Genomic DNA, 15,506 nt, shown 5'->3' on the forward strand with positions numbered 1-15,506 from the left:
GCGGACGACAACCCACTCATATTTTCCTTTAATAAACCGAACGTTCACCCCTTTTTCCTCCCTTTCGTTCCGTTTTATGCGATAAAATAAGCCTCGTTTTATTCACTCCTTCACGATTCTCCGTGATATTAGCTGTTTTCCAGTGGAAATTACTCTTTGCTGCTCACTTTGATGTTGCTTCGACTACCTGTACAATATTCTCCCTATTAACAATCTTAAGAAACGAGTCTGATGTCTTATAACATTGTGATTTATCGTATAATCAGACTGAATTTCTTGGAAATCAATATTCGTACTTTACTACAGTGCACGATGGTGCATTGTGCATCGTCGCTAAAAACAGTGCTGAAAGAATCTGCTAAATTCACTTAAATTCTTTAACTAATAAATATATATAATATAAATAATAAATTAATAATGTGGGGTGTTTTGGTATGAAAGAGTGAATGTGAGAGAGTTCGTGTGAATGGCCTGAAAAGGAAGAACGAATGGAAGACGATCGTGCGTGGCGCATTTGTTATATTTATCAAGCCAATCGCGGTGTGTATGAGTGTGTGTATGTGGATGCGTGCGTTGGAGAAAAGGAAGAAGAGTGTAGGTGTGTGTGTGGGAAGAAAAATCCAGAAGCATGGAACCGGAAGAGAGCGAATCGGAGCAGCGGTGAGGAGAATAAAAAGAAAGATTACAAATGAACAGCACCGGCGACGCGTGGGACTACTTTTATCCTAATAAACACAAAAGTAATTAACCAAATCCCTCAAAAATGTAGTATCTGTGAGAAAATCCGTCCCGAAACGGTGAAGCGAGCACCTTGAAGCCACGCCCAGCGCGCTCGGTGGGGGTGACTCCGCCCCTTTGGGACTTTCTCTGGGCCTGCTCGCGTAGCGGTGGACAGGGATCGGCAGGACGATTCACGTGACCCTCGAAGTACACTTTCTGCGAACGGCGCTCAGATAACGCGGATATAATTCTTGCGTAGTTTTAAGAAAATGTGGCGAGCATGAGAGGGAAAGCGGGCGACGAGAGGCCCAGGGAAGTGCCTGGCTATAAAGTACGGCGTGCGAGGGACGAAAGGACAGTGTGTTTGAAAAAGTCGAGAGGCGTGAATAGAAGAAGCGCGTGTCGCAGTCAATTGCATTATAGTTATTCTTACATTTTGTTAATAAGTATCTATTTATATTTCAGATCCCACAATAGTTTTTCTTATATTTATATTTATATTTCCCACAGTAATAAATAAATCTCGAGCAGTTGTCTAATTTTGAAAAATTTTCGAGTGCACGTACAATCTTTCATTTAAGCCTCGCGGTTAATAAATTTGCAAAATTTACCCTAACTTTGCAAAAGTAACTTCATTTTTCCTCATGTTCCCCCAACTTGCCCCGTTTACAATTATCCTACTTCTCGTTTTCCTTTTACTATCTACTTCTTATCGCTCCACTGCACTTCCTTCCTCTTCATCCCCCCAACTTATTTCTATTATCATCCCACTTATCGTTTCCTCCTTACTAAATATTCCCCGTTTCTCCAAGCTATTCCTTCATCCTCTCGCACAATCGTCGTCGAAAAACCAACCTCGGTCTCCAAAAAGAAACACAAGCAGCGAAATATTCCACTTGATCGAAAATCCCCCGAAAGAGAGGGACCTTTACTTTCACCGCGTCACTTCGAAACTCGCCTTAATTCTCCGTGCAACGCGTCGAATTAAACCTCCCCCCGTTCTCGTCGCGTTCGGCCTTTGCATTTTTAATTGCTTCTTCCGTCGAAAGTTCCACGTGCCCGCCGTGCCGAACATTTTTATACGCGTTGGATTACACGCGGAAGGCACGGCGGAGCTCGTTGTAATTGGCAAAAGGACCTCCTCCTCCCTCCTCTTCGTCCCGGCAAACGCGATTCCTTGCATCCGAGATGCGAATCTGCATGGGCGAACTTCCTCCAGCTGGTTCGACCGCCTGCTACGATAACAGCGTTAAGACGTCACTGGCTTTTGTCCGGAGAAATCCTGGCTAATCCGAACGTTTCTCCCCCCGCTGCAAACGCCCCTGTGTCTTTCGTTTAGGCGTGTACAGGGTGGCGATTCCTGTCGTTTGGCAGTTTCACGTTGCTCGTGAACTGTGTTTGAAGTATTTCTTGGGAGCAGAAGTTGGGTTTCTTTGAGGGGGATAAGTTTCTCTTTGGAGAGAAGAGGGCTTTGGGTGAATTTGATTTTTTATTTCGCAATTCAGATGGATAAAGAAATAGAAAATATGCGAGAAGATGAAGTATCGATCCTGGGATTCCTAGAAATTTATTTCGAAACTATAGGAAAATTAACTTTCCCGAAGAAACTATTTATCTACAGTTGAATTGAGAAAATGTTGTTCGCCTATCTCTAAAATGGAGAGTAAAAAATATTTCGAAAATGGAAACTGAAGCCAGAGAAAAATTGATCTCACTAGAGAAATTATTTATCTGTAATTTAATGAAGAAAATGTTGTTCCTCTGTCTCTAAGAATAAAATATGTTTGAAAAATGGAAACTGAAGCCAGAGAAAAATTGATCTCACTAGAGAAATTATTTATCTGTAATTTAATCAAGAAAATGTTGTTCCTCTGTCTCTGAAATGAAGAATAAAAAATGTTTGAAAAATCCTAACTGAAGCCACAGAAATATTAATCCCACTGAATAACAATTAATCTCTGAAACGAAGAATAACAAATATTCCAAAAAGCAACCTAAAACCACAGAAAACTCAATCTCACTAAAAACACAGTTCATCCATAATTCAATCAAAAAAACATTATTTCTCCACTTACAATAATGAAAACTACAAAGTTCTCAAAGCTCCAACCAAAAACCACAGAAAAATCAATCTCGCTAAAAACACAATTTACACATAATTCCAAATGAAAAAATATTAAGGTAACAAAATACACAAACTTGATAACAGCAAAAATGATTAAAAAAATAAAAAAGCAATGGGTCAAAAGAGACCCTAAGGATAAAAGACCTTGGGTCCCTTCTGACCCAAAGATACGAACCGGGACAGTATACTTTCAATATAATATTAAGGTAACAAAATACACAAACTTGACAACAGCAAAAGTTCAAGAAAATGTTGTTCCTCTGTCTCTGAAATGAAGAATAAAAAATGTTTGAAAAATCCTAACTGAAGCCACAGAAATATTAATCCCACTGAATAACAATTAATCTCTGAAACGAAGAATAACAAATATTCCAAAAAGCAACCTAAAACCACAGAAAACTCAATCTCACTAAAAACACAGTTCATCCATAATTCAATCAAAAAAACATTATTTCTCCACTTACAATAATGAAAACTACAAAGTTCTCAAAGCTCCAACCAAAAACCACAGAAAAATCAATCTCGCTAAAAACACAATTTACACATAATTCCAAATGAAAAAAAAATAGAAAACACTGTGCCGCACAGAAACTCAACCTAAAACCGCAACCCATGCACAAATCAAAGAAAAATCAGCCCCAAGATCTACCAACACCTCAAAACAGATCTCTCCGCTCGAACGAGAAAAATCCCCCAAAAAATTTCCACGAAAATGAACGATCCTCGCGGCGCGAGGATGGCAAAAGCGGTTCTCAGCCGAGGGCAGCGAATACATTACCGATACCGCAGATATATGGGTCGATTTTCGTATCGTACGCAGCTCGAACGATCCGATAAGTTTCGCAGCTGAATCCGCGAAGTTAAGCGGATTGGTGGGAGAGCGAAGGCAGGGAAAGGATTGCGCGCCCCTAACTTTCGGGCCCGTCGAGCTCAATCTGTAATCCGATATCGATTGAATTCCCCGCTTCGATTCTTCTCTCTTTTCTTCCATTTTCATTTGCTCCTCTTTTCTCTCTCCCTTTTTTTCATCACTCTCTTCGCGACTTTTTTTTTCTTCCCTCTCTTCTCTTCTCTCTCTCCTCTGGTTCGACAGCGCGGTTGAACGACCCTGTGCGGTGGCTGTAGAGGCCGTGTCGCGCGACGTTCGTCGTTCGAAACGAACCTCGTTTCGTCCCGTTGCGACAGCTGCTTCACCTTGCCTCCGATCGATTCCACCGAGGAGGGTGAATTAATTGATACGGGGTCAGAGAGTGTGAATCTATGGGGTTAGACGAGCAGAGGTTAGGGAGAGAGCGGAGTTGCTGTCTGGAGTCAAGCAGGCTGAGATAATCAGCGATTTCTTCTTTTTGAATTTCTTCAGCGGAGTTTTAGTGAAACTTCTTGGGGGATTGGGCTTATTTGGTTTTGGAGACGTTTTTGGGGTAGTTGATGTATCGCTGTGTTTCTCATTTGTGGCGGTTTTTTTTTTTGAAATTTTTGGGAAAGTTGGTGTATCGAAGTGTTTCTTTTGTTGGATGTTATCTGAGGTTGGTTGGGATTATTGGAAAATATGCTTGACCAGAAATTTCGACCACTTGTCAATTGAATTTGTAATAGCATTACAAAATTTTTGAGATACTTGAAGTATTACAGTGTTTCTTATTTGTACTACTTTTGTTTTTTATTGGAAATTGACCCAAACGTTGGAAAATATGCTCGACCAAATTGTGGACCACTTAATAATCGAATCTGCTAATTTTTAATAAATTTGCAACAGCGTTACAAAATTTCTGGGATAATTAATGTGTCACAGTGTCTCTTACAGGTGGAATTACTATTTTTATTGGAAATTAACCCAAACGTTGGAAGATACACTAGAGCAAAAGTGTGGAACTATTCACCAACGTGTACCGACGTTAAATCTACTAAAAATTTGTTCACGAATACATAATTAATTTACTTTATATCGGTAATAAAATTTAATAAAAGTTCCGGAAATGTTTTCCACAGCCTGCAATGCATTGTGGTCTGAAACCACAGACCAGAAATATTGAACAAATTCTCCGCGTGGAGATACTTGAAATACCAAATATCCTTGGTCCATTTTCCACATTTCTCGTTAAGAATCCCCTCGGCGTCGTAAAACCAACATTTTCCCAGATTCTCGTGAATTTTTCGACGCAATTAACGTACGCGATTCTTCCAGCCGACTGCCTCACCAGCCCGGCGAAATCGTGTAAAAATACATCTCTCAGAAACATCGAAACAGAGAGATCCTTCAAGAATCTTCAAAAACATGTCGACGTATCCTTGGTCCATTTCTCTCGACAAAAATCTCGCCAGTCTCGTAAAATTCATTTGCACGAGAAAAAAAAAGCACGTGGCTCCGTTACAAAACGCACAGATATCTCTGCCTTAAGTCCCAATTAAGCCGTTGGAAACGAGCGAATGTCGGCGATTTAAGCGATCGTAAAAAAAGGAAGAAAAAACAGAAACAGGGAAAAAATGAAGAATATTAATTAACGACTGGTAACGATTTTATGAAAGAAAAGAAAAAAAAGACAGCAAGCGCGTAATTCTGTAGGTATAAAACGGTTCACCTTGAGCAGCGATTGCGTAATGAAATTTCGGGGCGAGTTCTCAACGCTCACTTTGTGGATCCAGCTGGATTCTCGTCGAACGAGAAGAATTTATTCGAGCCACGATTATTATGCAATCCGCGTGCGTGGATGCATTTAAATAATAGCAGCCTCCTTTTAGAAAGTGTCTCCGCTGCATTTATGCAACGCGAGCAACAGAATGTCGCTTTGGTTCTGCTTGGATCCCCTCGCGGGACGCTGTTTTCACGAGCAATGGCGAGCGACGTCGACGGTGGCGCCATCGTTGCGAGTGAAATCTTAATTCCTTAAGTGGTAATATTCCGCGTGAAAAGGAGAAAAAGGGGAGGAACGCGCTACTTGGGACGATGGAAAAGTGATTCGCCGAGTCGGTTGTTCTTCGATCGTTTTAATGCGAAGTGATCGAGTCGACTTTTTGCAATTTTCTTTGTAAAGAACGTGACTGGTGCTGAAGTTTCTGTAAATGATAGAATTTTGGTAAATCTTGTTCGATGAACTTTGGTCACTTTAGCTTCTGAGTGACTCGAACGTGAGGATAACATAAAATTCGAGGTTATTTTTACGTATTTGGGAGAAATATTGATGAATTTTAGAATAGTTTCGAAAGTTAAGTTTCCTTTAGAGTTCAGTCACTTTGGCTTTCCGAGGTAAAATTTCAAATTGGAGGTTAGGTTAGAAGTATTACATTTTACGGCTCTGGAGATACTTAGAGGGTTTTTATCTATCTTAGAATACTTTCAAAAGTTTTCGTTCTCACAGAATTCGTCGATTTTACTATTAATTTTCGAGTATCACTTTATCGAAGAAACCAACGATACTTTCGGAACACCCGGTGTGTACCATTTTCTGCGTTAACTCATTTCCCTGCGACATTCCAACATATTTCCTCAGAAAACTTGAAAACTAGCGATCCATCTATCCCACAAATAGCTCTACTGCAAAAATACCATCGTATTACAAGAAATTTTGAGTACAAACAGAAGAGTAATCGACGAACAACGAGCAAACTAAGAAACACAAATGAAATATCGACAGTTTAATTATAAAGAAGAAAAAAAGGACGATTAATTAAGAAACTGAAGATTCACTCGTTAATTGACATCGATTGCCGATAATTCTGAATATCGTCGCGTTTGCAAGCTTATCAGACGGACAATTCGCAACGATGAAAGATTAATGCTTCACGCTAGAACGGGGAGACTGATAACGTTTGCCCGCGGATCCCACGATTCCGGCATTCAGCGACGGATAATCGAGTAATCCGTGTCGAAATCGATCGTTGTCCCGTTTTCGATACGAGATCCCATCGGATCTGCTTATCGTTCGGAGGAAAAACTGCCGGACGTCGAATCGAAGCGACGTTTTCCTCGGCCATTGGCGTCGCCCTTTTTACGATCGCCGTTACTGTGGCTCGCGGAGACTTGTCCGGTCGCGAAGCTCACCGGCCAGTAAAGAGTCATAAACTAATGAACAGTCCTTTCCAGCCGTCTTCCTAGCCCCTAACAAATTCCTTCCCTATCATAAAACAGTTCAAGTCGCATCTTGGTCATGTTTCCTATCCCTTTCCCCAAATTATTTCAACTTTTGCACACCACCTTCACCCTCGCGCTCTCCTTCCACTAGTTTCCTAATATCCACATTTTTCGATTCCTTCTTTCCACCACCTTCGACTTCCAACCAATCACGACATACACCGAGCTAATACAGTAAATTTTCTACAAGTGTCAGTCAGTTTGGATTCTACAAGTGTCAGTATAGATGGTCCTACGCCTAGGCCTGCGTCACTGCGCCTATGTTATCTCGCTCGCTGTCAGTCAAGCGTGTAACGCTACACCACTCGGTTTCTTTTACGAGATTTCACGGCTCGACAATTCATAATAGAAAAATATAATTTCTTTAATTTTACTTTTTTTCATCTGAAATTTTTTTTAACATGTTGGTGAGATTTTTCTGATGAAAATGATATCAAACACGACATAATTTGAACAACATTTACTTATTAATACTTATTGAGTACTTAATTTAATGTCGGCCTACCTCGACGTAAAAAAAAAAAAAAATGTAGGGCCGATTCTACAATTGTCAGTCAAATGTAGGGCCGATTCTACAATTGTCAGTCAAACAGCAGGCCGACTCTATGTAATCTAATACAGGGCGTCTGTTTTATCTCAATGCAGTGAAATATCTGGCGTGACGGGAAATTATGTCGTGTTTGATGTCATTTCCATCAGAAAAATCTCATCAATATGTTAAGAAAAATTTCGGGATAAAAAAACGTAAAATTAAAAAAGTTGGTATTTAAATCGCTTGGTTGCCTCGACTCACGTTTCATCCTTATCTTTTACTCGCTATCCTTGTCTACGTTCGGCAAACTACAAAGGCGGGCGCGAGGCTTGAAAACGTAGTCGATGACTCTACAAGTGTCAGGTTTAGCTTCCTTGCGGACTGACAATTGTGGAGAATTTACTGTATACTCAAACGCACTACCACAAAATACACGAGTTGAAAAACATTCTGACCAAGAGCAACATCATTTCACCATCGCCACAGCAACGATTAGAATTCTGCCCTAACCCTTTAACCTACAACAACGCGTCAGACTCGTGGCAGAGGTTCTGGTGAAGATGTGAGGAAAATAGTTATATTAGTCAAAAAAATTCATTATAATTCTAACTTTCGTTTGAATTTCTAAAATTAAGGATTCCTAGATGTAATTAACCTGTAACAGATTAGCTTTTCTTACCTGATACAGTACTAAAATAGAAAATGGCTGACGCTTAGATGCATAGTCAGAAGAGAAATCATATGTTAATAGTAGTAATTAAACGGGGAATATTCTAGCGATTATAATATCAACTAAATGAAAGAAACTGCCAAAAGTGTTAGGTACGAAACAGTCACTATTTCACAAATAATTAAACTGAAAATAGCAGAATATTTTCTCCCTTCCTTTTTTTTTCCCCTGGAAAAACGTTTCTATCGAGAGAGGACTTTTAATCTTCGAGCAAAAATTCTGTTACGACTTTCCAATACTATTATCTGGCTGAACAAAGGATATTTATCGAGCCGGAAAGATAAAGTCATCGTAGGATGACTGTAATATCGTGGTTCTTTCGACAATCCCCCTTTTTTCCCGCTTTTACTCCACGACGATACGATCTTTCCTTTCCCTCCCCCGTTTCTACCCTCGGCCGTTCCAACGTATCGATTCTAATTCGATCAGGACGAAACCCACGTAATGACGTTACCGGCCGGATTAATCCCATTTCACGATGTCCTCCTCTGCTGGAGTTTCCTTTGTAATCCCTGTCAGGTGAAACGCTCCGGCCCGACAGTTTACCCTTCTTTCTCGCTTGTCGACATTCTTTCCGGTAACATTTTTATCAATTAATTCGCTGCTTTTGTCGGTAGATAAAGATAAATTGGTGAATGTTTAAATAATCGATATACGTGGAACTTTTTATTTCTGGGTTTCAGTGCTATTTTTGATATCTGAAGGTGGCAACATTTTTGACAAAGAAAAATTGGAGAATGTTACTTAGGTTTCGAATTTTTTAGTTTCTAACCCATTTGCATCCGTAAGCGGAATATTCCGCGCATGACGATCGTCTCCTATCACCGAGCGCGGAATATTCCGCATATGACGCAGTTCACGTTTTGATCGCGAGTTTGCGATCATTTTAAAATATACCACGTTAAATAAACTCTAAGGACTATTCGGAAGTCATTTACTGTACAAGTTAACGAAAATGGTAAAACTGCCGATATAAGGCCGCGCGCGGTGATACGGATGAACGCCGCTGATATCTAAACACAGAAACTTAAGTAGAGTCATGATGCAAATGGGTTAAATTTGAGATCACAAAAGCGTTATGTTTCGTTACTTTTATCTGGAGAGAAAGGAAAATAATTGAACATTATTGAAATAATTGATATCGCTTAAATCTCAAATTTTTCAAATTCCAAAAGTGTTATTCTTAATATCTGAAAGTGGTAACATTTTTATAAGTCAATTCGCAGGATTGGTTCGTCGCTCGTATCGGGGGAAGCAGAAAAATTATAAAATATTTAAATAATTGTATTTCTCAAATTCCCAAATTTGGGATAGAAAAGCGTTACTCTGAATATTTAAAAACGGTTCGCGAATATTCACACATCGAATTAAACTCGCCTGAATTACTTGACCCTTTCCATCTGCCTATCAAACTACCTTACGTTTCACTTAAGACACAAAATTCCCCGATCCACTCGAATCCAGCACAGGCAATCAAGTACCCGATAAAACGAAAGCTACCAAAATACCCTCCAATCTATCCCACAAATTTCAATGCCACGTACTCTCTCGAAGCATCCCCAGCGAGACCGCCTCCTCTTTCTCGCGTAGCAATAAACTGTCCCTAACGCGCTAAAAGCCACTCGGAAAGAAACGGCGTGCAGGAATAAGAAGAGTGGTGGAATTCTCTCCCGTTTAACGAGGCGACGTCCTCGAGGTCGTATTTCCTCGGCCAAAACTCTTTCTCTCCTTCGGCTCGGGCACGTGGCCGCGTGGCGCGCTGTTTAATGCAATTTCCAAGCGACCTTATCTGTTCCCGTCCGTTCCCGGGGCGGTGGAAAGGTCCTGGCTGGGCAATAAATTGGCGCTACTCGAATCAACTTTTGAATTACGGCTTCGGCGAGAGGGAGAGACAGGAAGAGACGGGGAGAGCTCGTTACGAGAGGGCCAGTGAAATTCTGTTAGCCGCGTTGCAACCGTAATGAACTCGTCCGCCGCGAAAAGGAACACCGCTGCGGAAGTCGACGGCAACGACGCCGAGAGAACCTAGCCTCTGCTTGGGGAAAAACGTCTCCGTAATTAAAAACCGGTGATGTAACCCTCGTCTCGAGTGGCGACGTAACGCTTAACGATCCGCTGGACGGTTAACTGGCTTCGATTCGGCACGGAGATTAGCTTAGGTAAGTACCCGACGAAGCTAGTTAAGCGGAGGAGACGCGGGGGGATTGCTGGAGCCTGGAAAGTGATGAATTCGTGCCTAAACAATATCTATGTGCTTGAATCTGTAGTTAAGTAATTCTGTAATAGTAAGTACCTAAGTAACGCATAGCTGGGGAAATTGGTACCTGAACGGTGCTTGGGTATGTGGAATTAGTAGTTGAATCGAGAACGTGAATAATATTCGAATACCTGAATTAATTCCTGAGTAATTCTATTAGGTACTTAAGTAATACTAGAGTACATAAACCGATACGTAAATCAAGTACCTGAGTGTTTAAATAATGTCCAGATATCCTAAAATGGTACTTGTATGACACAGCTAAGTAATACCTAAGCAGATGAACTAGTGGCTAAATCAAGTGCCTAAACAGCGACCTGAATTAATGCTCAATGCTGCTAGGTACATAAATAATACCTCAGTACACAAACTGATACATAAATCTAGTATCTGAGTATTTGAATAATGTTCAGATATCTTGAAACAGTGCCTGAACGACATACCTAAGTAAAATCTAAGCAGTTACACTAGTAGCTAAATCAAATGTCTACACAGAATCCTGAATTAATGCCCAATCCTACAAAGCACATAAACTACCACGCAAATCAAGCATCTGAATACCTGAATAACGTCCAGATAACCTGAAATAGTACCTGCACGGCACACCTAAGTAATGCCTAAGCACTCTCGCTAGTAGCTAAATCAAGTGCCTAACCAGAACCTCGATAAGCAAACCACTCCATAACTAGTACCTGATTATCTAAATCGAGTGCCCGAGCAGTACCCGCGTACCTGAACCGACACGTTAATCACAAGATACACGGTACTATCTTAAAACCTGAACGAAGCAAGTACCTGAACCGTAAACACCGAAAGAACCGCTCGAGGAATATACTCCGCGGAATGGAGTTCTACCTACAAATCACAGTTTTCCAAGAAACATCAATTCAAGAGGAGATACTCGGCGATTCAATTTGCAACTTTCCTATCTAAACTGCACTTCGCTGCAACTTCGACGGCGATAAAATGTGTTACCCAGCGCCGAAGTATTACATCGGCCCCGACAACGTCCGTAGGTACCCGAATCGGGAGCTTCAGTTTCTTTCCTTTGGAAAATCGTCGAACGTGTGTGTGTGCGAGTACGTCCCTTGATGCCCGGAAAGGTGTTAAACGTGCGGCGCATTATTGGCGTTTAATTCGATTTGGACGGCACGTCGCGCAATCCGGTAACTCAATTTCCTTCGGCCGGTTCGCAACGCGCGATTGTTCGCTTTTAATTTCAACGCTACCTCTCGGCGCCACAGCCCACGCGACACCGGTCGCGCGCCAGTTACGACGTCCACGCGGTTTCTCGTAAATTTTTCCGATCCTCCTGCGCGAAGAGGGAAATGAATCGTGATAATCCGGGGAATCCCAACTGAGGATTCTCGAGTGCTTCGATTCTCTGGCGCTTTCCACTGTGATTGGACTTAGTCGGTGATTGATTGGGAAGTGAAATGAATTTTGAGGAATTTTTTTGAAAATTAGGTACGTTGAATCGCAACTGAGGATTCTTGAGTTCTTCGATTCTCTGGCGCTTTCCACTGTGATTGGACTTAGTCGGTGATTGATTGGGAAGTGAAATGAATTTTGAGGAATCTGCTTTGAAAATTAGGTACGTTGAATCCCCAACTGAGGATTCTTGAGTTCTTCGATTCTCTGACGCTTTACACTGTGGTTGGACTTAGTCGGTGATTTATTGGGAAGTGAAATGAATTTTGAGGAATCTGTTTTGAAAATTAGGTACGTTGAATCGCAACTGAGGATCCTCGATTTTTTCGATTTCTGGCACTTTCCACTGTGGTTGGACTTAGTCGGTGATTTATTGGGAAGTGAAATAGATTTCGAGGATTTTCTTTTTTTGAATTAGGTGCATTATGCTGATCGTGAAGAAAGTAGCACTGTTTAAAGAAGAGAATGAGTAATATATTTGAATTGTTAAGTAGGCGAATTAATTGCCCTCGACGAATGGAATCTGAATTTTTCAGGGAGGAAATGGACACTGTATCTGAATATTTAGGTAAATGAATGAATTGCTTCTGAATGGAATTTGAATTTTACATTTGTATGAATTTTGAAGTGTACAATTTAACGCTGTACAAGTATAGCTATTCGGTGAAACAAGTAAATCGCTAGATTTGAATTTTTAAGTAATAAAATGTTCAAATAAAATGCAAATTTAATTACGTATACGAATTTTCGAAAAACTAAAGGAACAGTGTACTCGAATTTTCAAGCAAAGAAAAATGAATAATTTCACCGAGTCTGAAACTAGGTAAACGAAGAAAGTACATACAGGAATCTCTCCAAGCAGATAAACGAATACAGTGTTTGAATTTTTATACGTGTAAAAATGAATAATGCATCGGAACATTATAGCAAGTAAATGAACAACGTACATGAATTTTCAACCGAGTAAATGAACATCGTATTTGAATTTTTAAGCGAGAACATGAATAATGTATTTTAACCTCTAAATAAACGAGCGAACAATCTACACGAATCTTCAAGGAACTGCATTGAAAAGAACGCATAATTCTATCGAGCAGAATATACTTGAATAATAATTAACCTCTCTAAACGTGGTAGCTATCGTCATTATCGTTATTGTTGGTACAATAAAAAATTAGACAAAGTCTCATCGGTGTACAAAACGGGAAAACAATGCGTCGCTGTTGAAAAGATAAAAGTAAGGTTAGGTTATAATTACACTTGAAAGATTGTCTCGCATTTTTTCTTTATCATTTTGACTCAAATGTCCTCGTGAAAAATATAAAAATATTCTAAAGCATGAAGCTACAGAGTGGACACAATTTTCGTACAATGCGTCACAGTTGGAGCGGTAAAAGTTAGGTTAGGTTACAATTGCACTCGGAAAAATGCTTCAAACTTCCCCTGAAACACTTTCGTTCAAATATACTCACGAGAAATACTAAAATATTCCAAAATCTCAGAAATAAAAGCAATCTTTCTTCGGTGTATCTCATTTAATAACACAAAAGTTAGGTTATGTTAAATTTACACTCGAAAAATTACCTCAAATTTCCCCTTCGACACTTTCATCCAAATATTCTCACGAAAAATACAAAAATACTGAAACACGTAAGAAATAAATACAATTTTCCTCCGGTGTACCTTATTCGGTAACGAAAAAGTTAGGTTAAGTTAGATTTACATCCGAAAAATTGCCTCGCGTTTCCCCTTCGACACTTTCGCCTAAACGTGCCTGGCGAAGAAATGCCACGAAAAAATATGAAAACACTGAAAAACATGGAGGAACAAAAGGAAAGGAGTGGAGAGAGAGAGAGGGGGATGCAACACCAGTTTCAAAGAGCCACCCCAGCGAAAAAGGGCGCAAAGTCCACAAGAGTACGGATGAACGAAAGAAGGCATCGTGGAGAGCAGAGGAGGCAGTTCCCCGGTGGAAAAAACGAGCGAACGAGCGAGCAAGGAAGGCAAGAGGCACGTAGAACAGCCCGACCAAACATCAGAACGAGTCGTGGGGACATGTACAAGGGAGGGAAGTAGTTCGAACCGACGATAGGGGTGACATTTAACCAGGCACGCAGCGCGTGACCAGCTCGTACGCTCGTGTGGCTGCGTCTAACGGAATTTTACGAGGGACGAGAGGGGAATTCTCAGCCTCCTTTAGCTTCTTAGGAGGCTAAAGCCTCTCGTCGCCGTGTTCTGTTCTTCTCCCACTCTCCCCCGCCCCAACCCTTTTGGAATTTCCACACTCTGAAGTTACGCTCCGAGTACGCAAATGTTTTGTGAAATTTTGTTTTATTAATTTGAGTATTTTGAACATGATTGGTTGTGTTTGAATACTTAAGTTTGAATACTGTGAAGTTGATTCGTGGAATTTTAATATTTGGAAATCTGAATATTCGCAAATTTAAATATTTGCAAATTTAAATATTCGCAAATCTGAGTATTCGTAAATTTGAATATTTGCAAATTTCAATATTCGCAAATCTGAATATTTGGAAATCTGAATATTCGCAAATTTCAATATTCGCAAATTTCAATATTCGCAAATCTGAATATTCGCAAATTTAAATATTCGCAAATCTGAATATTCGCAGATCTGAATATTTGGAAATCTGAATATTTGGAAATTTGAATATTTGGAAATCTGAATATTTGCAAATTTCAATATTTGCAAATCTGAGTATTCGTAAATTTGAATATTTGCAAATTTAAATATTCGCAAATCTGAATATTCGCAGATCTGAATATTTGGAAATCTGAATATCCCCAAATCTAAATATTCGCAAATCTGAATATCCACAAGATAGAATATTAGGAATACTTCTAACTCTCATACTTTCCACCAGCGAAACAGAATAACAACGATTAACTGCGAAAATTACAATATTTCAAATTAACTCCTACAATTTCAACAGCAAAACCTCAACACTCAACCACGAACACCCAGAATCCGAACAAAAATCCAAAAATACCCACGTACAATCCCAATCGAAACCAGGTCAAGTGTCTCAAAAAAATCCCCTACAGCGCGATTTCCCGCGCCTCTCGAACCTAAAGAACTTTCAAGGAATGGTTGAAGGAGAAAAAATGGGGGTAGGTACCACCGCTCTCAAACTCCTTTAGCTTCTTAGAAAAGCCTTGCCACGTTCTGTTCTTCCCCACCCTATTCTCCTTGTCCGACAATTCCACGGCACGGCGTCTCGTTTTTGCCGTCGCTAAAAACTTTGATACCTTTTCCAAGGGAAAGCCAACGGGGTGGTATTGTTTCCATCGTGCGACAGAGGGAAAGCAAGGGAGCGAAAGGAGAGCGCGAATCGTCGGGTAAAGAGGGTCGAGATAAGCCGAAGAGAGGAGAGGAGGTGGGGAACGAGTGTGCCGATAAGAGCAATCCTGAGGGCGCGTTCACACCGAACTTAGGCTTAGTCACGAAGGCAACCGGGACCGGTAAATTTGAACGCGCGATAGCGATCCACCAAGGGGGAGGATAGAAATAAGAATTCCTCGTTATCCCCGGTCCGGGTTAACTTACGCGGCGCTCGCCCG

Source organism: Habropoda laboriosa, unplaced genomic scaffold (genome assembly GCF_001263275.1).
Source record: "Habropoda laboriosa isolate 0110345459 unplaced genomic scaffold, ASM126327v1 scaffold291, whole genome shotgun sequence".
Taxonomy (NCBI): Eukaryota; Metazoa; Arthropoda; class Insecta; order Hymenoptera; family Apidae; genus Habropoda; species Habropoda laboriosa.